The sequence below is a fragment of the Ambystoma mexicanum genome, chromosome 8 (genome assembly GCF_040938575.1).
Source record: "Ambystoma mexicanum isolate Mex_15411 chromosome 8, UKY_AmexF1_1, whole genome shotgun sequence".
Classification (NCBI taxonomy): domain Eukaryota; kingdom Metazoa; phylum Chordata; class Amphibia; order Caudata; family Ambystomatidae; genus Ambystoma; species Ambystoma mexicanum.
The window spans coordinates 269,337,906-269,358,608 of NC_090929.1; the positions used below are offsets into that span (position 1 = coordinate 269,337,906).

The following is a 20,703-nucleotide window of genomic DNA, read 5'->3' on the forward strand; positions in this document are numbered from 1 at the left end:
CACTTACCTTATTTCAGCTGCGGCGTCCGTCGCAGCTTCCTCTCAAGCTTTCCACGGCGACCATGCTGGTAAAGGATGTTCCTTCCCACAAAGGGACACGTGCGACGTCACCCCGGGTTGGCGCTTTGGTCATCTGGGGGTGTTAATGTCCTAATGTACCCTTACACGGGCAGCACCAAGGCGTGTGGGAGGGGTAACTGCCCACAGTCCACGTTAATGGCCCTCACTTCGCTCAGGCCGTTGGTCATTCCCCTCCCTCCGGTGTTGCCCGTGGAACGGGGACATAACGCCACAGTATTACATCACAAACAAGTTTGCCAATTGCATTTATAATTGGTTAGCACTGTGGGGAATTCAAGTGCCCACTTCAAAGAAAAGGCAGCTCCTCACCTGCTTGCTTCAATAGCAGCTGGATCAAAGGGTTATGACAGAAGTTTGGCAGTAACCGCTCCCTTTCAACTTGAGCAAAGTTTTTTTAAATAAAGTTATGCAATTCATATCTAAAAAGTTGCAGGTCATTTCATTATAGTCAACACAGTGTACCCATGTTTTTCAAGGAAGGTGAACGTTGTGAGATTTCCAAAGAGTGCTTATTGTTTAGGGATAGGGCACAAGAATAACTTTCCGAAATGCCCATGATACTTCAGCCCATTTCCCTTGAGAGGAAACAGATCAGTGACCTGCAGTCCACATAGATGTTAGTAACGCTGCTCTATCCACTAAGCACTCTTACTAACCTTTGATTCCAAGATGTATAGGTTGCATAGATCTGTGCAACTACTATTCCACCACACAGCTGGTTTATAAGGAAGGAAACCTGTGCTTTGCAGGTTATATTTATACAACTGCTGCAGGTGCTTAACCCACAAGGTGATGCTTGCTATTCTTGCTTTAAACCATCTCCCGAGACCAGTATCAACTATCTTTTCACTTCTGCTCTGTAAGATCCATGAATGCTGCAACACCATCAACTCTAAGCCTTCAGCATGGGCTTTGCTTTTACAGTACGACTAAATCGTTTATTCATAGCTAAATAGAAATAGGGATAAAAAGGACTAGTGTGTTAATTTGCAGGACTTGGGCAACAGAATATCCAGATCTCTTTCCTCTTAATTTGGGCTTCTATTTAGAGCAACCAGAGCTGGTCATTATTATGTGTGGCTAACTTAATAAGTCCAAGTTTATTATATTCATTCTTGTAATGCTTTTTCCATTACGAAGAGAGCTCTAAATGTCCAAAGATACATAGAAAGAAACTGCAGAAGCTTCTCACGCATGATATGGATAAATTAGAGAGATCTCTGGACAATAGTCACTGATGGCAGACAAGGACTCTCCATACCTACCAACAGTACATTTCTCCCCTGCTCGAACACTATGCACTCTAGCCTCCTCCATGGACTCTACTTTAATGCTGTACAAGTGGAGATCGAAGAAAACAACCATCTCCCCGCCCCTGTAGGGAATGGACACTGAACTGAATTGAACGATACCTGGACACCTTGGAGCACCCAACTGAGAAGGAATGGAACAGTGTATACCACAATTGTTATATTTGTACGTCTTGGTGATGGTGGCAGGTATGGGGGGGGTTTCTAGATTGTGCCCTTTCCTGTGGCTAACATTTTCATCTAGGTTGTCCAATGATCTTCCCAGTGATACACCCCACTTTCTCCCCCTTACCTCCCCACAGAAAGCGGTTCTCAGATTAACACAAACGAATGTCCATAGTCATTCTATTCACTGAATTGTATGTTGACTGCAATATACAAGGTTTATAACTGGTTGGCTTTGTGTCAAAGAACCTTGTTGGTTGGGGTGGATGTCCATGCAAATGCTCCGGTTTAGCAAGATAATATTATAGGAATTTATCTTTCCTGGCGCATGGATTTGTTTAAACTTGTGTTTCCTACTGAATCATAGGAGTATGACACTGACGAGGAAAGTACTCCGTTGTCTGAGGTTTCATCAATTTTAGAAATAAAGAAAATTGTTCAAACACATTGCAAACTATGTCTGCGAAACTTGATTTCTTATTCATACTTTGCCGGAATGGCAGAGGAGCAGCTGGAGCTCAAGTATGTTTTGTCCAAACATTTTGACATTTTAAATGCACATACAGGGCCTCACCCGGGACTCACTAATGAAAAACAAAAATCACACGTTAGCAACAAGATTGTCCCAGTGGAAATACTTAATGAACCGGAATATCCTATTCCCATTTTGCCTGTTCCCCAGCACTCTGTGACCACTGAAACATTACTATTACCCACCCCATTAGAGACTGAAAGGGCCAACATTGCTGATATTGCTTCAGACACCTGTGAGAAACCAGCTAGTCCCAGTGGATCTCTCTCAGGTGACCAGGGCACAGCCATCGCCTTTGAATGCAGACCCGGGGGGTAGACCAGTGCGGGAGGATCACCTGGGTGAGGAGTCTTCGGCAAGTGGAGGTGAGGCAACCGATGGCGAGATGCAGCATTCACCCCTTTTTTTGTTCATCTACCACATACTATTTTATAAGATTTTTCCAAAGTCCCAACCACCCGCCCCTTTGTTCACAAACACTGAGCCGAGAAAGAGGATAACAGAGCAACCAGACTAAATATCTCACATCGTACTGGACATGTCCCATTAAATGGGTCAGGCAAAGTCAGGCACTTCACACTAAGTGCATACACCTGATACCAGTTAGCTCTCACACGAATAAAAGGCATCACCTAAACACATACTGAGCAAGGCGGAACATGAGCACGATCAGAACTTCCAAGACAAGGGCACACCTAATGGAGCAGAGCAACAGACCAATGGACAAGAGCAGCAGGTTGAAAACCACAAGGGTTCCCTAATAGAGGTTGTTGCCTCTGACAGACCGCGAAAGACACATGGAGAAGGCCAGATCACATAAGTGAAGAATGCATTGTGTTCCAAGGATGCCAGTGACCCTCCCGGGTGAACGGCAGAGTTGGGAGGAGGAGAGGCCAAGCCTGCGGTACTAATCTTGACTCGTAAATTGAAAATAGAAAAACAAGAAAGAAGCGCACACAGCCGAGAGACTGTGCAACATTATATCACAAGTGTAGGCGGCTCGTGTGAGGATGAGACACGAAGAAAGGCAGACCTATGCATGAGCTTTGAATCAAAAAACAGTTGTGAGATCAACAATATTAACTAACGGAGTGGTCCGGCAAAAGGAAGTAGCCCATTCGAAAGTCTCTGTGAGAGGTATATTGTTTGAGGTTATAAAGCAAACAGACAGCGAAAGCAAATTAAGTGAAAGTAACTGAACTGCAGTGGTCTGGTAAAAGCACCACACATATTCGAAAGATGTCTGAGCCCAATTGAGGGAGACCCAAAGAACAAACTTGGGAAAGGGAGCCCCCTTGCAAGTTTGTGTTGAACTTTATGTTGGAAATACAATTTTGGAAAGTCAAGAAAAAGACTTAACTTGGAAGGCCAGGCGAGCATCAATCCACTGTTTTGGGACTGCTTAAGAATGTTAGAAACCAAGCCAGAGTGCGTCATCCTGCCTACAGGAACAGCCTTACTCCGTGAGGTGCAACTGGAGGAGGAGAGCTCATTCAACTACCTTTATTCTTTTGAACACTGATTTTCCGTTTGCATACATTTCTCCTTTTAACACTTGAGATCGAGCAGGCATTAGGTTTTGTTAGCATAGGCCATTTTGATTTGGCTGACACCACTAGGACAGCTTTGTTGATCGGCTGATGGTCGAGACTACTCCCATCTTAGTTATAGGGCAAATTGTGAGTTTCTCCAACCCCAACATTTTCAATAAAGGTTTTACAAACTGGATCCATTGTTATACTTATCATAACATGCCTTCCCTACACCCCTGTCTGACCACATAGAACTTATAGAAGGAAACGTAAATTAAGGCCAAGAACACTACCTAATGCGTCAAAGAAATTTAAGGCAGCACCAGCTGCTAGGGTTACAAACAACACAGTATAGCCTGCAGCGGGCCAATCCTTCTGATAGGAAGGCATAAAGTAATCAGGGATCAAGGTGATGGGACTGCGAGACAAGTCTATTTACAAGGCTCCCTTGATAGATGGCTCTGTTCTCTCCCTGAGCAATCTATACTACCATCAGGGCTGCCTAAAATAGAAACAGCAGCTTTTTCACATGGTTCGTCAAGTGGGCCGCCTATTTCTTCCTCTAATTCCCGGGCTCCTAAGACGATGCAGTGTGCTCAGACACATGCCCGGGTGTATAGTAACGAGGCAGTCATGTACACACAAACTAAAGACGTCAGTACAATGAACTATACACACAGTTCATTTGATCAATGCCACAGGGCAACACAATTGAGCAGGACCATAGGGGCCTCTACCATTTGGGAAATGGGTTAAACTAGAGGATTTAAATCCAAGAGTGGAGAGCCCATTTTAAAATCGAACCTATTTAATGAACTTCTGGTGTAATATTCCTGGCCTCTCCACAATTACTTCAGAATGTTGCATACTGCACTTCCTCTAGTAGATAGCAGTACCAACTGGGCCCTCACTGAATGTATATCACTGGTTGCCCTGTTAAATCCGTGTGTAACCGAGCTAATAAACATGGGTTATCAACTTATTGTGTGTAGGAAATATAGATCCAAAGTGAAGGAGATAAGTCTCGTATTCTCAGCAGCCCGAGTTAACTCAGGCACTTACACCCACCTCACCAATAACAGATCTCGTTCGCAGGTGTCATTGGTGAGAAGTAGGGAGGTAAGTGACTTGAATAAAGAAGTGGTACATTGGGGACCCGACACATTGTGTACAAAAAGCAACCAATGCTATGAACAGAGCAAAATCATCAAGTGGCTATCCTGGAACAGTATGGGCTTCAGATCCTTTTTTATTTCATCCCTTAGGTCATTATTACATCTTGAATAGCGATGTTTTCAATGTCAATAGTTATTGTGTTCTTTCTTTGTACACCAGCCAATCAGAAAGTCAAAGGTCGCCCTTATGGTGGCCTTGCGGTAGGTGCCCGAATACACCTTGATCTGAAAACGTATTTAGTGGGCCCCATCTTATGTGCCTACTGTTATTCTTCATGACTTGAAGCGTATGCAGAGCTGTACACTGATCATAAACATGTATGATCCCCCGAACAGGTCTGTTACAAAAAGGATACATAAAACGATTAATTACCTTTTGTCTCACTGGTTAGAATTTCGGCCAGGAGAGAATGTGGTTTTGGCAGGAGACTTCAATGCTTCTAATTTGTACGGCTATCTATAAACATATATTGGTGCTGACTTTAATGAAATATACCAGGAATCGAGCATAAACCAATTGGTTAGAAAATATGATTGGAGCATATTGTTAAATTCCCACGACTTGTACTGCCTCAATAAAAAGGACCAATCCCACAACATCAAACGAACGACCGGGTCAAATAATCAAATTTCTTCTTGTCTGAATTACGTCCTTATTGATGCTGAATTATGGGCCAATGCAGTAAACTGGGAATACACCAGACTGAACTGAATAACCACGCTATATTAGAGCGGTCCCAGCCTCTACTTAACCCTCATATAATGAATAATAGGGATGTTTCAATCATGGTTAACGCTCGGGGGAAATCTCATCATATGGACCTCTGTTAATCTGAACAAACTGAACAGGTACATAAACACCTATAGTATGTCCCTTGTTAAATGGCTTGAAAGTAACAACTGCGACAGTCTATTGGCCGCTATGAGACAAGGTAAACAAATAGCTTATTGTCTTGTGAAGACAAAGCAATACAACTTACTAAGTTGTCTACTCAATATAAGAATTGGGTTAGAGCCCACAAATACTTCGACTCTAAGTTCAATTGGAAGCGTTTATATTGATTACTAAGGAGTAATGATAACGTTTTGAGCTATGATTAGAAACTTTACAGCAGGCCAACCATCCAAACATCCAAACTGAATACCATACACGAGTCCTTGTGGATTAAAGCCATCATTGAATTATATCATGATCCCAAATTAAGGACCCCAGAAATGGAATGAAGGCATCCATCTCTGAAGGGGGACCTAGTTTTTGACTCTTGTGATTTACACAATATCATTAAACAACTAAAGAGTGCTAGGGCTCCCGGCCCAATGGCATTTCCAAAGCAGTGATCAAGGCCAACACGATTTTTGGTCATATATTCTGGAAAATCTCTTTCTAGACATCATTGCAACTGGGGTCATGCCATCTAGTTGGCAGAAATCCATTTTTATTCCGGTTTTTAAGAAAGGGAAGAAGGATGACCCTGACAACTACAGACTATTGGCGATGATGGATTCTAGTCAAAAGATATTTTCCTCCTTGCTATTAAAACATAACACTTGGGCCACGAAAAGAGGCTTGATCCACAGGCAACAGACAGGTTTCCGAAAAGGCCATAGCACTATTCATAACATCTGTGCTTTGCACTGTGCCATTGCCAAGATCGGGGTAATTTTCCAAAGAAGCTTTACCTTTGCTTCCTGGACTTTTTTAAAGCCTTTGATTTAGTATCCAGACCATTATTGACCATTATTTGTGCAGAAAATTGAGTCACTGGGGAATTGACGCAAGTTTGTTTTACCTACTTAAGGCAATTTACTGCAATACATCGGTTGTCGTTCTCTTAAAACAAGGAAGGTCTGGTTACTCAACCTATTGCAACTAATCGAGGCTTAAAGCAGGGGTGCATGTTAGCACCCCTGCTTTTCAATTTATATATTATACCTGGATTTAGCTATTGATGCTGCCCTAAATGTCCCTCCCTCAATTGGAGGAGAACTAATAGTGTGGTTAGGAAACACAGAAAATACTATGCTGTTATACTATACCCCTATTGGTTTTCAGCATGCAATGGATGCTCTAGCTGCCTACACGAAAAAAAAACAACCCCCAGATTAGCATTTCAAAAACGAACGCTGTAATTTCGGAGGCAGGTCTAGAAGGAAGCAATCTTACACATGGAGGATTAACCAAAAACCTTTGGAAAGGGTAGAAACCTACATGCCTCTTGGGGTCCCCATTAAACCTTGCCCAGACCGGGACTTCTATGGTGATATCGTCAGCCTCAGAGTGCTGAGGAAATGGCTGGTAACGAAAACATTCATTAGCAACAAGGGTTGAAACAACATAGGACTCATCAATATCTACGGGACGAGCATAGTCCCAGAAATTTCATATGGACGGATGTTAAATTCCTAAAACTAGGTGGATTGTAAAATTAGAAGGTACACTTCTTGGCTCCATATTGCGAGTTCCACCTCCAATTCCAGTGGAAGCTCTAAGATTAGTGCTTGGCTTGCCATCATTCGGATCCTTATGGTTGTTATCTCATTGTAATTTTGTACTATCTCTGCATTCTCCCCAATTGACTACCAATTTGCTTCTTGGTCTTATTGCAAAACAATAACATTGTGAGCAAGCCAGCCATTTCCTATCGAAACTACAGGATACTGTTACAAATCACCTGAATAATCTAAGGTTAGCAATGCGCATCTGACTACCCTTACAAATGCACTAATTATACTAAAGTTGAAAACAAAGGTTTGGGATATGAATAATCGTTTGGAAATACTTTACAAGAAACATTACAGAACGTATAGCACTCAAGCCTCGCCCAAACTTACCTTGTAAATATTTAACGTGAATGTGCAGTACTCAATGAAGATTTATCACCTGTATGCATTACAACATCCTCCCTACTCTGGAGTATGATGGTAGTTGGTCTGGGACCCAATATAATGAGAGAAAGTGCAGTTTATGTAAAACAATGGTTGAAACTACCCGAGACATCATTATTCCTTGCCCCAGTTTCAACAGTGCATATTTGAAGGGTTACTCAAAGAATACGCCATCTATTGACTTTATTGAGATAGAGCGATTACTGCTGCGGCCTTTTATGTCTGGAAGAAAGCACTGCTTTTAATTCAGTCCGTTTCTGAAACAGGAAATAAGTTGGGCACCTTGAAGTGGCGACGGCCTACATTATTTGCACGTGTTTTGCAACATTTTAATAGGCAAGTTATTTATTAAGAATGATTTGGTGCTTTAAAATGATATTCTGCGTTATGTTTTAATCTGTAAATAATTTGTCAAACATGCTCCATTTTCTACTTGTACAGTGTTTTTTTTACACAATGTGCACAAGGTTTTTCTTGTATAACCAAAAAAGCACTAATAAAAATAAATACATAGATACATAATCACATGAACCACAGATAAATCTACTCTACCCAATCCCAAACATGTCGTCGATTTTCCAAGAAAGTGCATTTTGGGCACACAATAAATCTTTCCCTGTACAGATGTGGAGACACCATAGCCACAATTACCGGAAAGATCCAGACCAGAGCTTCTTGTCCCATCAGGCAGAGGCTGACTAGTAAATCAGTTGTCTGCGCTCTACATGTGAGCCAGGGCAACGGAAGGGGATGAGTGCAAAGGAATTGGTGACTAGATGGGGGTGTGTGCGAGGTAAGGTAGGGAATGGAGTTAAGGCATGGCGCAAAAGGGGAACAGAAGTCTGAAAGTTAATAGTAAGGAAGGGGGTGAAAGGGCATTGGGGATGTGGTGCAAGAGAAAGCCACAGAAGGTTTATGTGCAAGGAAAATGAGACCGAGGTACAAATCTGGAATGGTCTGCAGATTGAGCTACTGCTGCAGAGATCCATGCCTGACCTCTATACCACTGCACCCGATTGTTGGACTAGGGACTAGCTCAATCCCTTTTTTCTGATGCAGTGATGCACACTTGCTTTATAAGCATATGTTTCAATTAAGACTTCTATATTTTGTCAGGTTGCTTTATCGTGCGAGTTGGAAGCCAGGTTTGACCAGTGTACTAGTTTAGCTCTTCAATAGACAACTTGCTGAAAGCGTTTTGTTGGTTTCAATACAGACAATGGGATAGGAGAAAATGAAATCGCCTCCGTCGACTAAATCTGAAACTTTGGAACCTGGAAGCTAGGACTGAAATCCCCACCTCCCACAATTGACACATTATAGGATGCTTTGCAAATCACGTTTCATCACTGTGCCTCATTTTCCTTAACTGTCTGCAGGGGAAGTCTTAATCATATGTGTTTATAATCTATAATGTTACTCCAGAAATAAATATTAACTATTTATATAATACGTACTTGTGAGGAGTAAGGATGGCAAGAGAGGATGGTTCTTATGTTCTCACGGAGGGCGGACAGGGTGCAAAGTACGGGTTTTGTGTTGTGGGGACGCCGGAATCCAGGTATGGGTCTTTTGCCATGCCAGCACCGATTTGACTCTTGGAACAAAGCCAGAACACCTGGCTCAGCTCTACCAATTAATTCTCTAGCTTTTCTACCCCTTTACATTGGTCTAAAACAAAAGATGGGATGACGTTAGATGGGAGGAGATGTAGCCTGTAGTTGCATTGCAAACTGGGACACAAGGAAACCTGGGCTCAAATCCCAGTCTTCCCATTTCACCAAATCATAATATCCTTGTGAAATCATTTACTACGTTTGGTATGGTAAAAATAAATATCGACAGTATATACACACTTGAGAATATGTGGGTGTGAGAGGCTGGCATTTGGAAAGGAGTTTAGTTGTTCTGGAAGTTGGGCTGTTGCATTGTGGGCTTGGGATTGTACTCGCACCCACGCCAAAAGTTGCAACCTCTTTCCTGGGCCCCAGCCCTTCCATTGATGCCAAAAGACCGAATAGCCTGCAAAAGGTTTATGTTCACACAGAAGGGCCGCTTACTACACAACCCTTCACTGATACATTGCCCATTGTATAGGAAGGGGAATTTATATTGTATAGACAGGGCTGCTAAAGGGCGAATAAACATTTTGTCTTGCACTTGTATAGCTCTATAAACAGTAGGTCTGTTTATTATCCAGTTGCACGTGCATTTCATGATGTGAAGAGCGCACAGATGACATTTCTAAAGGATCTGCTCATAATTATTCGTTTAAGGGAGTAAACGGATTTTGTTTCTAGAGAAGCGGTACATATTAGGCCATTGATATGTGGAAGAGGTCATGTTGTTCGCACTTTTGTGGATGCTAATACGGGATACTAACCTAGATTTGCATACCCACAATGCCTTATTTGATTAGCTTTGCCAACCTGCACTAATAATCTAGGTGGCAGCCTTTTGGGCTAACATTTCCTGTCACCAACTCCCGACTGCCTTTTTGTCACCACAGTGCATGTGATGTTCATCCTAACACAATATACGCATTTCTTCTACCCCCAGCAAGCCCCCCCAAACTATCCTTGTAAATATGACCTTCACCCAATTCTATTGCTAATCTTTTCATCACAAAGCTGCAAATGAAAGTTGCTTCACCTTTAATCGACTACATCTGAAAAACAAGCCCTTTTTGCTGCATTCTTTTTAGTTTTGGCTAATGGATGATAAGCCAAAGCTATCTATTGCAGTGGAGTACAGCTAGGAGAGAGAAGGGATCCAAGGCATGCAGCTTGGTTATTTCAAACCCCCGCCCACCCCCCAATGACTACGCATGGTAATCACCATGTCCCTTCCCACTCACTGACTGCCCAAACCCAGCCAAAAAACACATCCTCCTGGCAGCTCTTTAAACTAGCTATATCAAGAGTGAACATCAAACTTTGCTCAGAAATGTCACTAACGGACCTAATAAAGAACAGAGTTAAATTGGCATCTGTAAATACTGTCGATTGTGGAAAAAAAAATTTCAGAGCGATTTAGAAAGACAAAATAATTGTGATAATCAGTCTTTATAAATCGATCCTAAAACCCCTTTCACCCACCTCAAACTCCATCTCCATTCACACCCCCATTGAATCCCCCACACGCACTTTCCTTGCTCTGTCACTGCTGTCCTCTCTGTGCGCTGCCATTTTGGGAATGGCAGCTGCTCACTGAGACGCACACGAGTGCGTGCAGGGGCAGATGGAAGTAAGGCAAATGTTTGGATGTGTGCATGTGAGGGAGAGGTCTGTGAATGTATGTAGTGGGAATGGAAGGGGGCGGGGCACAAGTTAAAATGTAATGAGTGGTGTTGAGTGTGTGATGGATAAATGGTGCGGGACAGGAGGGGAAGGGGACATGAAAGAGGGGATCGAGGGTAAACGCTCCCCACAACCGCCTGAATACCTTAAAAATCGAGGTCACAGCGAGGGTCGGGCCCAATGTGATATTACGGCATTTTGAAAGACACCAAAATGACCCCTAATAAATCAGTCTTTTTGGTGTTCGACCTTCAAAATGCGATATCACATAGAACTGTAAATACACCAATGGTGTAATAGAAATGTCTTAGCTACGTGTGCCTCCTTGCACTTGATTTGTAAGCAGTGTGTGTATCCTGACATCTCCTTGCACTGAAGTCCTGTTCAAAATAATCACTGACAAAGTCAAAATGTTTGGCTTGTGTCTAGGTAGATATGCATTTTCCAGGCACTGCTATCATATGCCCAGGTACTTGCGCCCTTTTCCATCTGTTGTCATCACATTGCCAGGTAGTAATGGCACTGAGTGGCAAATGTCTAACCATGCCTAAACAAAACTGAAAACTGTTCTCTTTGTCAGTACTGGTTTACGACGGCGTTGGAGTTTATTGCTGGGGCTACCCACCTTACATCATCCCCTTTAGCTTTGTCTTAGCCCAACAGGTGAAATTCTAAATGCTTGGATCACTATCATATTCATCTTCAAAGGATAGACTAATGCACAAGTACCTCTGAATAATGAGAAGGTAGAACATGAATCCTCCATGCACACAAGGCAAGATTTAACCTGTCCTATATTATATAGGGCTCATTATGCTGCAAGTATCTTGAGTTCCAAGGCTCCTTTTTACAAAGTCGCAAACATGCAGAGTTAATGACACATGGCTATGTCTGCATAGCACTGGTTGGCTAGTGGAGTCTGAAGCACTTCCCAATAGCTGTTGCTGTAAGGTAACCAGGCTCTTCTGGGTTACAATCAGGAGCTCCCTACCTTTGTTTGCAACATCTACCTACTGCCTTCCCATACCCTCATCTTCCCCGCGCTCATTGTTTTTCTTCCAGCAGACAAACGTCTGGATATCCCAGGCAGAAGAGGGTGGGGAGAACAATATACCACTCTACAGAGGAGCTACAACAGAGTAGTACCGTGGTGATTTGGCCAAGTATATTAACATAACATAAATAACTGCCAGCAATTGTGATACCTGGTGTTGCCTCCAGCTGCAACAATCCTACATCGTATAACATGCCGCCATAACACTCCAGCATTACAGCAGGACGCCTAACGATATATTTCTATTTTGTGAAACTGAAGCCTGCACTCCCCATACAATAAGACCCTACACATCAAGAACCCAATATTATAACGTATTTACATCTACCTCATGCCATAACGCCTGAAATAACCTAAGACCAAAGAATACATTTTAAACACTCCATAGCAGGAAATCTCCACTCTCAGCAAAACACCTCATATACACATGTAGAATTCCAAATCATAAACACATACCTTGAGCCGAAAGGCCGTTGCACAAAAAATAATGTACAGTACCAGATTAATTCATATAGGAACACCATTTCTGAAGGTCTGGCACGTGCAAGTGCACGACTCTGCAGAACTGTGGCAGCCCCATATCACAAGCCCAAAACACTTCCAGTTTGGCTCAATACATCCCATAAACCTCAAATACTTGCAGGGTTCATAACTCCTGAGAGCTATTTAGCTTCTGAGTGTAGTCTAAAAGAGCCTGGTTAGCTTGATGCCAACAGCTACCAGGATGCATGTTTACGCCTCAGGCCAGCTGGTGCTATACAAACATATTTTGCGGTTTGGTCCTTTAGAGGCCAGCTGCAGCCTGGTGTCTGTGCTCTAATGTTTTCCTCTGGAGAGCTATCCACTGAGTGGCAAAGGTTTAGATTTTCATTACTTCCTAAACTTGAGTATTGTACCACTGGGATTCCACCGGATAGCCTGCAGGGACAGATTCCTCACCTTAAGGAGCAGTGTGGAGTCCAGGGTCTATGTCACAGGGAGGATCCACAATAAGGAGATGGTGACATGAACAAGGTCAGCAGTCTAATTGACAGGATTCGACGCCTGGGACTGACAGCTAGGTCCCTGTGAGGGGAGAAAGTGGCAGGAGCCAGGGAAGGTCAATTTGATTTCTGGTAAGAGCAGAAAAACATATCCCCCAATCCATGGGTTTCTCATTTGAATTAACGGCTGGGGCCCCCTCTTATAGGGAGGGAGACAACCACATCCAACATGGACTAGCAGTTAACTGTATGGTTTCAGCCGCGGAGGAAGGCCTCTCAAGAGGGAGAATACTTGGGACTAGCCCAGGTAAAGCCTTTGATGGGGCTTTGATTCCAGAGCGAGGAGTAAGGATGGATCAGACTGTCTGGTATAGATGAAAGAAAAGGTTAGCGATCAGGTCAAAAAGTGACGATGCCACAGGAGGCTCCAACCCCAACCCCAGGGCACCATCATTGTCTGTGTTCCCAGCAAGGGAGGATGCCACAGAGCCCCAAAGCATCCTCCAATGTATGTTCTCAGACAGGGAGGGTTCAATATACCATGACTCCTTGATCCCTCAGCCCTTGCATCTGCGTGTGCTCTCCTCCTCCTATGTTTCACTTATCTAGTATAAAATATGTTGAGGAAATAACATGGTCTGCTCTCTGATACCTACTACCTTTTCTACTAACCCCACCCTCCTCACCTTAGAACCTATTACCAACAGCCTCGACTATTATATTTGTCCAACTGTCGTCTGTGACTTTCGTTCGTAGGAATTTTGCATAACAGGTTCGCTATCTGCGTAGTATAATTTTACCGATGCATCACTATTTTTGCTCCCCAACGACCGTGCCCACAGCCTCCTCCTCTTTACTACTGTAATATTCAGCTGTATTGTCCTCAACTCTATCTTAAGTGATGCTGTTTCTGGCTGCATTTTGCACGTTTTACTAAAGATCCTACTGTTTTTACACGCTATCCTACTATCTTGACATGTATTCTATAACTCACTCATTTATCTCATATCTCATGTTGTATTGCACCATTGTGTCCCCACAAGGGGTTCCCTTCATGTAGGTGAACTGCATATTGAGACTTTTTGCACTTGTGTGTTGATGGTGCCCTGCAACATGGGGTAGGTTCCATGCAGGTTAACTTCGTAGTGAGACTTTTTTTGCACTTGTGTGTTGACGCCACCCTGCAACATGGGGCAGCCTCCATGTAGGTGAACTGCCTTCTGAAACATTGATCTGACATTTGCATTTTTGTGTGGTTACCGCCTTATAAAATGGGGTTGGCTCCACTGATCTGCCCACTGATTTGACACTGGTATTTGTGTGTTGCTGCTGCCCTATAAAACAGGGTTGGCATCATGCATTTCGCCTTTGAAATGACACTGCATTTATGTGCTGACGCCAGCCTTAACCTGGCTCCTAGCTCAATGGATGCATCTATTCTGTAGATATCATTTTGAACTTTGCGTATGTTATGCCACCTTGCATGTTCTGTAATGTTGTACACTTCCTTTCTGTAACCCAAAGCACCGATTCTACGTTATACAAATAAATAAACAAACAACAAGCATGACACCCCTCTTCAGCTATTCCTGCTATTCTTTTTTGGGTCATATCAGGGTGAGAGTCCATGCAGCTTCGAAATACCTATGCTTTAATTTTGGATCAATTTAGTATTGTGGGGGGATATCAGCCCTCTTAAACCGTCTATAGGCTCCTAATGTGCCCTCTAGGAGGTCTGTGTTTAATCCTATAAGTGCCACACAGGTGCCCTGCATTTAGCAAGTGCGGGTATTCGGAGGTGCTTAAGGGGAGACTGAGATTGTTTGCCCAGCAGCGCTGAGCCCTATCCGTTCAGGAGGCGTTCTGGTAGGGTATAAGTTGTGTATGGCTCTGTTCTGGTACAAGCTAAGCGGCAGAATAAAAAAAAACATTGAGAGAGTGCCAGCCACTACCCTTTATGCGTCACCGTGAACGACAGGCTAGAAGGGTGCTCTTTTCGTTCCCAGTTTGTGGTTTTATTTGCTGCATTTCCCCCAGCTTCTCGTTCTTGGTAGGTGGAGGCACTTCATTAACTTATTCGTGGGGTGGGAATTTGAAGTGTGGGATATAATATAGGATCCTAAGTGGCATTTGTTGTGGCCCCTCCTGGTCAGCACACGGGTACCAACTTTGTTCAACCTCAGCCCTGAGGGAGCTAAAGATGTACTTAAAGAGGTAACACATATTTATGTGACATTATGTGAATGTATTAGGACACAGCTGGAAGACATGTATAGCATAATGGGTCATACATAATGGACACTAACTTTTAGTGTGCATTTCAAGTTTGATGGTAGATGTGCGGCGTGCTAGGAACATTTTCGACAGTAGCAGCTACTGTTTACTGGATGATGCCTTTTACCTACCGCTCACCAAATCCTCAATTAAATCTCTACAGGGCCCAACTACTGTTATGTGTGACGCTCCTATGTGCATTGCCCTTTTAAGAGGTGGGTCTCTCCCAATGTGTAATGCCCTTTTATGATGAGCCATGACTGTCATGGCCCAATCTAATAAAAGGAGCAACTGCAGGCACGTGCATCAGAACGGCTGCAGACTTCAACTATGGAACATTTGTTGTCTCCATCTCTCATTCTGGGCTTGCAGGCCTATAGAGTGATCACGGTCCTACAGCCCTGGCCTGCGCCATGTGATCACAGCCCTGCAGGACCCTGCAGGTCTGTGCCCCCCAGACCAGCTTGGTGCCGTGGGTCCAGCCCAGGGACCCACTATCCAGGAGGCGGCCAGGATGCAAGATCCTCCGGCCCCCAGGCTGTGTCCTACCCTGTAACCAAGTAAGTCTGGGTGACCCCGGCACATCAACATGGTGCTGAGTCACCCAGCACCAGTGAGGTTGGCCACCGGCCCCACAGTAACTACCTTCTTTTAAACTTGCAGGACCAAAATCCCACACCAAAACACCCACATAACTGGAACGACACTATATCATGGACCCAGCCACCCATCATTTCCTAACAGATCCGTTTTTTTTTTGGTGTGGAATAGTAAACTTGTTTTTATAAGAAACGAGCTACTACAGTTTTGCTTTTGGGTCGTTTTGGGAGGCGTACCATTAAACTTAGTAATAAAAACATCATCACTTTGCTTTAAAGTGTGAGAATTGCTACATGAAGTGCTATATAAAATCCAGTTTTTTGCAAATTTATAAACAGGTCTTACTGTCAAAATCAATGGTACTGAATGAAATTATACTTGAAGTTGTGATAGGATTCAAGTTTCGTTGCTTTCTAGGTCGTTTTGTGTTGCATAAATTGCATGTGTCTCGAGGTAGTAGCCAAAAAAAAATGCCCTTTCATCATTCATCCAATAAACATCGCTTGGCCAAAGTCAGACATGTATTTGCCATATATTATGAAATTCAGTGTTTTTTTTCTGTTCCCTAACAGTTTCAAAGCACAGCAACTGCAATGGGCCAAATGTACACCCCGACACCTCTAAACATGTGGTGCTCATCGGGTGGGCTCTGAAGTCCAGACATGCCTTGCTCATGTTTTGAAAGCGGGTCGCTCTGTAAAATAACCTGCGAGGTTATTTTGTGACGCTACGAGTAGGCAACGCCGCTAGCCACCATCACTTTACCATAACGCCACATGGGAGTGTATTTATACTAGTGATGCAATGCCGGATGTAACGCGCTGTATGTCACTGATGTGCAGCGCCCACGTCTCATCTGAGACCAAGAGCACTTATAGGAATAAAAATATAGCACCAACCCCGATTGAGCCTTATATAAAAAGCCCTACCAAGTCCCACGTACCAGCGCCGTCCCGATCTTTCATTCCCGCCCACAAACACTATCCGCCTTGTTGCCCAGAGTCCACGCCTCCCCCAAAGACTCACCCCCAGTGGCGGGGCCTGCTCCGTGGGCTTAGCTGTTGGGTTGCTTGCTTTTCCTCTGAATCCCGGACCCGCAGGGTGACGGCATCCGCGCGCCGCTCAGGACTGCGGGAAGTGTAGTTCCAACGTCACCACATTCATAGTTTGTCCATACAGCGTGCCGCTGAGTGTGCCGGGACTTGTAGTTATTAGCCGTGAGCAAGGGTGTGCCGGGACACGTAGTCCAAAAAATCCTGCTCTCCTCCCAATCGTGCGTCATAGAGAATTGAAATTACGTTTTAAATCGTGTCTGTGTTCTGAAATTGTTTTGTACATTTGAGCCGCCGACTTCCCACCTTTTGGCTTTGATGAGGGGATGTTCCCTTCATACGGTACCGTTTCTCGCAGTATTTTGGATATGTTGGCAATTGTAACAGCGTTCACACAAAATAGCCACGCTGCTCATTAGTGTAGGCCTCCTGGTCTGGGTCACCATCTTTACATAAATGGGATTCCGAGCTATATGGGCCGTCGGATTTCCTTACTACTTTAATGCTTAAAAGACGTCTTGTATTATACTGCTGCTCCAAAACAACAGTGCTCGTTGCAGTGGCAGATTGAAGGCAAAGGGCCCTGTGGCCAGCACCAGTGTTGCCAACTCCTCAGTCCGGAAAGTAGCTAGAGGCTGTCCTAAAAGTAGCTAAAAGTAGCTAAATGACATCATCGCCTAATTTGCATAATTGCCTTTGCAAGTTGCGCAATGGACGTAGGAGAGGGGATCAATGACGTGGGTGGGGGTAACAAAAAGTGAATAAAAAACACCCTATATATGTTTAGAAGGCAAAAATGACCCAAAAATACACACTGGCAGAGTTGCTTTCTTGGTTTTTATTTTTTAATTTTTTGTTTAGTTTTCTCATGTTTGGTTTTTAATTGTATGGCCCAGTTCGGAGCCCTGAACAAATCAATGTATAACATGAGCATACCATTTTTTTAATACAATTTGCATTTAGTTAACTAAAATGAAAGAAAAAGATAACAGAAAACACGGGCAATAGAAAAAAATTGGCAATAGAAAAAAGCTGTCAATGTGGGAAAATAGATGGGCCTTAATTCAAAGTTTATTGTTTTGTTTCCCGACCCTCCTCCACACACACACACAAAAGCCACAAGCTGTTCTCGCTCACAGAAAGATTGGGACAATGTCATCATCTGCATCATGGCTCTCTATGGCAGGTTCAGCAACTGAGGGAGCTGACTTGAAAGAGTAAGCAGCTGATGTGCCAAATTGCTGCAAAACACTGTCAGGCAGCTGGTGCTCATAACAGGCTTCACCAGACAGCTTCAGACCATATCGGATGTACAGGATAGAGTTAAGGCTCTGCAAGGACATCCGATTGCGAAGTTTGGTTTTTACTACACCCATCTGGCTGAATACTCTCTCAACTTGAGCATTTGAGTGTGGCAATGACAACACCGACACAGCAGCCATGGCGACTTCTTGAAATGGATTGATATCTGCTGCATCCCTGAACTTCCAAATCTCACTCCAGAAGCCCAGTGTGCTTTTGGTCTCGTTCCATTTCCTGAGGTGGATGACAAGCCATTGCTGGACAATCTTGTCTATCTCTGCAGGGGAGTAGCCAAGGAGCTTGGCTATTTTTACTACCTCTCCAGGGCTCTTATTATGCTTCAGAGTTTCCTGCACATTGAAAACAGACATATACTGCAATGCATCAATGTTGTCCGGTAGCCGCACCCTCAACTCATTTGTGAGGGAGATGGTGAAGGATGTACACCGCTTTCGGACATTGCTTTCATCCTCTGGCGCAAGGCGGAGTTCAGCTGCCTTGGACTCAAAAAGGTGCCCAAAATACGGTTTTGGACAGATGTAACCATCTATTGGCCTTTTCAGTACATCAATTTTTGCCAGAGGATTGAGTACCCTGCTGCTCACAGACTTGATCAGGCTAACCAAGCTGTCAAGTAGCTTAAGAGGATCCACCTGCTCTCCCTCAAAAGCCTTGATGGCCACCTGTACCTCACCCAGCACTGACTTTAAAAAGGTCAGATATAATATGTGTTGTGGATCACTGTACATGGAGTATAACATCTCAGCCATGTAGCAGTATTCACTGGACCTGGTAACTGAGAAATGAAGCTTAAGCTCCTCCCACTGGTCCAAAATGCGTGAAACTGCAGGTTCTATGGAGAGCCAACGTGTGGAACACACCTTTGTTATCTGTAAGGCTTTCTTCCCACAGTTGATGGTCTCATATATGGCCTTGTAGGCCAACCTGCGCTTGGGAGACACTGAAAACCATTTGTAAGTCTCCCGCACCAAAGTTTCCACGCTACGGGGGATGCCTTCATTGGAAGCATGAGTTACAGCAAGCTGCAGAGAGTGGCACACACAGCGAATAAGGATCAGATCCTTCAGGCCATACTCCTCCTTCAGCACTTTATGCACTCCATTGTTAACCCCCGTCATAACAGACGCATTGTCAGTCCCTATCCCCAGGAGTTTCTCTTTTTTGAGAGAACACTTCTCGAGGAAAGCCACAACAGCACGGGCTATAGAGCTGGCATCTCCTCCCTCCAACTCAACAAGCCCCAGAAATGTAGACACAATTGTCTGCTTTGTGACGCTGAAGTACCTTATCACAATCCCCAGGTACTTAGCAACACTTATATCTGTGGACTCATCGAGCAGGAGGCTGAAACGCAGGTCACCCACATCAGCAACCAGCTTTTTCAGAAAGTAGGGCGCTACAACACGATTAATCATTTCTGTGCACTTTGTCCTGTGCAGTTTGAAATGGGTAGCAGCACCAGAGTCTGGGAAAGCAGCTCTACATGCTTCGCCAATGTGATCAATTGCCAGCATAGGACAGTGTTCAGCGATTGCCATTGCCATGATGGCCTCAGCCTTTTTAGCAGAGTCAATTTGTTGAACCATAAATGGCAGCTTGATTTGGGTGGGACAGTAAGGCTTTGCCTTTATGGCATGCCAGTATCTAGATGACCACTACCATTCATTGATCAGGGCCTAGCTCAGTTACATGGTTCAAATGTATTTACCACGTTAGATCTCACATCTGGATATTGGTGTGTGCCATTGGCAGAGGAGATACAACACCTATTTTCCTTTACATTTGACAGGAATCAATATGCCTGGCTTAGAGCTCCGTTCGGGTACATCAATAGTGGGAGTGAATTTGGCATATTTTTGAGAAAGGCCATGCCGGATGCAGCGGAAAGAGGGACAATAGTTTATGTGGATGATGTCTTGATAAAAAATGAAAACCTTAAAAGCCATTTTGATGAAATAAGACATGTGCTTGGCCAATTGCAGAAAGCAGGCGCCAAAGTATCTTTGCAAAAAGCACAATGGTGCAAGAAAAAAGTGAACTTTCTAGGGCATGAAGTGACTGAACATGGGCTAAATCCACAAAGGAAGAAAATAGAGGCCATACAAAGATTAAAAGATCCTAAAAATGTGAAAGGAGTAAAAAGTTTATTGGGGATGACAGGCTATAACAGAAAGTTCATTGAGAATTATGCAGAAATCACTCAACCATTGACTAAACTGCTTAAACTAAATACTCCCTGGAGATGGGAAAGAGAGCAGTCTGATGCAGTGGCTAGATTGAAGGAATGTCTTGTAAAGGCACCATGTTTAGCATACCCCATAAAGAACAGGGATTTCTTTATAGAAATAGGATTTTCTGAACATTGTATGTCAGCAGTGTTATCACAAAAACACGATTTGAATCACAAAACCATTGCATATGCAAGTAAGGCATTTTC

The 20,703-nt window shown here is 43.7% G+C and overlaps 2 protein-coding genes across 5 annotated transcripts in view; one reads left to right on the plus strand and one right to left on the minus strand.

The window, feature by feature from the left end:
* The window catches only part of TRIM32 (tripartite motif containing 32), a 28,543-nt gene extending 11,504 nt beyond the window's left edge, over nt 1-17,039 (minus strand). Inside the window, exon 1 of one of the 2 annotated variants that reach the window (XM_069609666.1) lies at nt 16,918-17,039. The gene's annotated coding sequence lies outside the window, so the exon portion shown is untranslated. Of the gene's footprint in view, nt 1-16,834 lie in introns of both variants that reach the window. The other variant, XM_069609667.1, reaches the window with a different exon arrangement.
* Nucleotides 1-20,703, plus strand: part of ASTN2 (astrotactin 2) — a 3,972,579-nt gene that overhangs the window by 3,041,737 nt on the left and 910,139 nt on the right. The window lies entirely within an intron of this gene.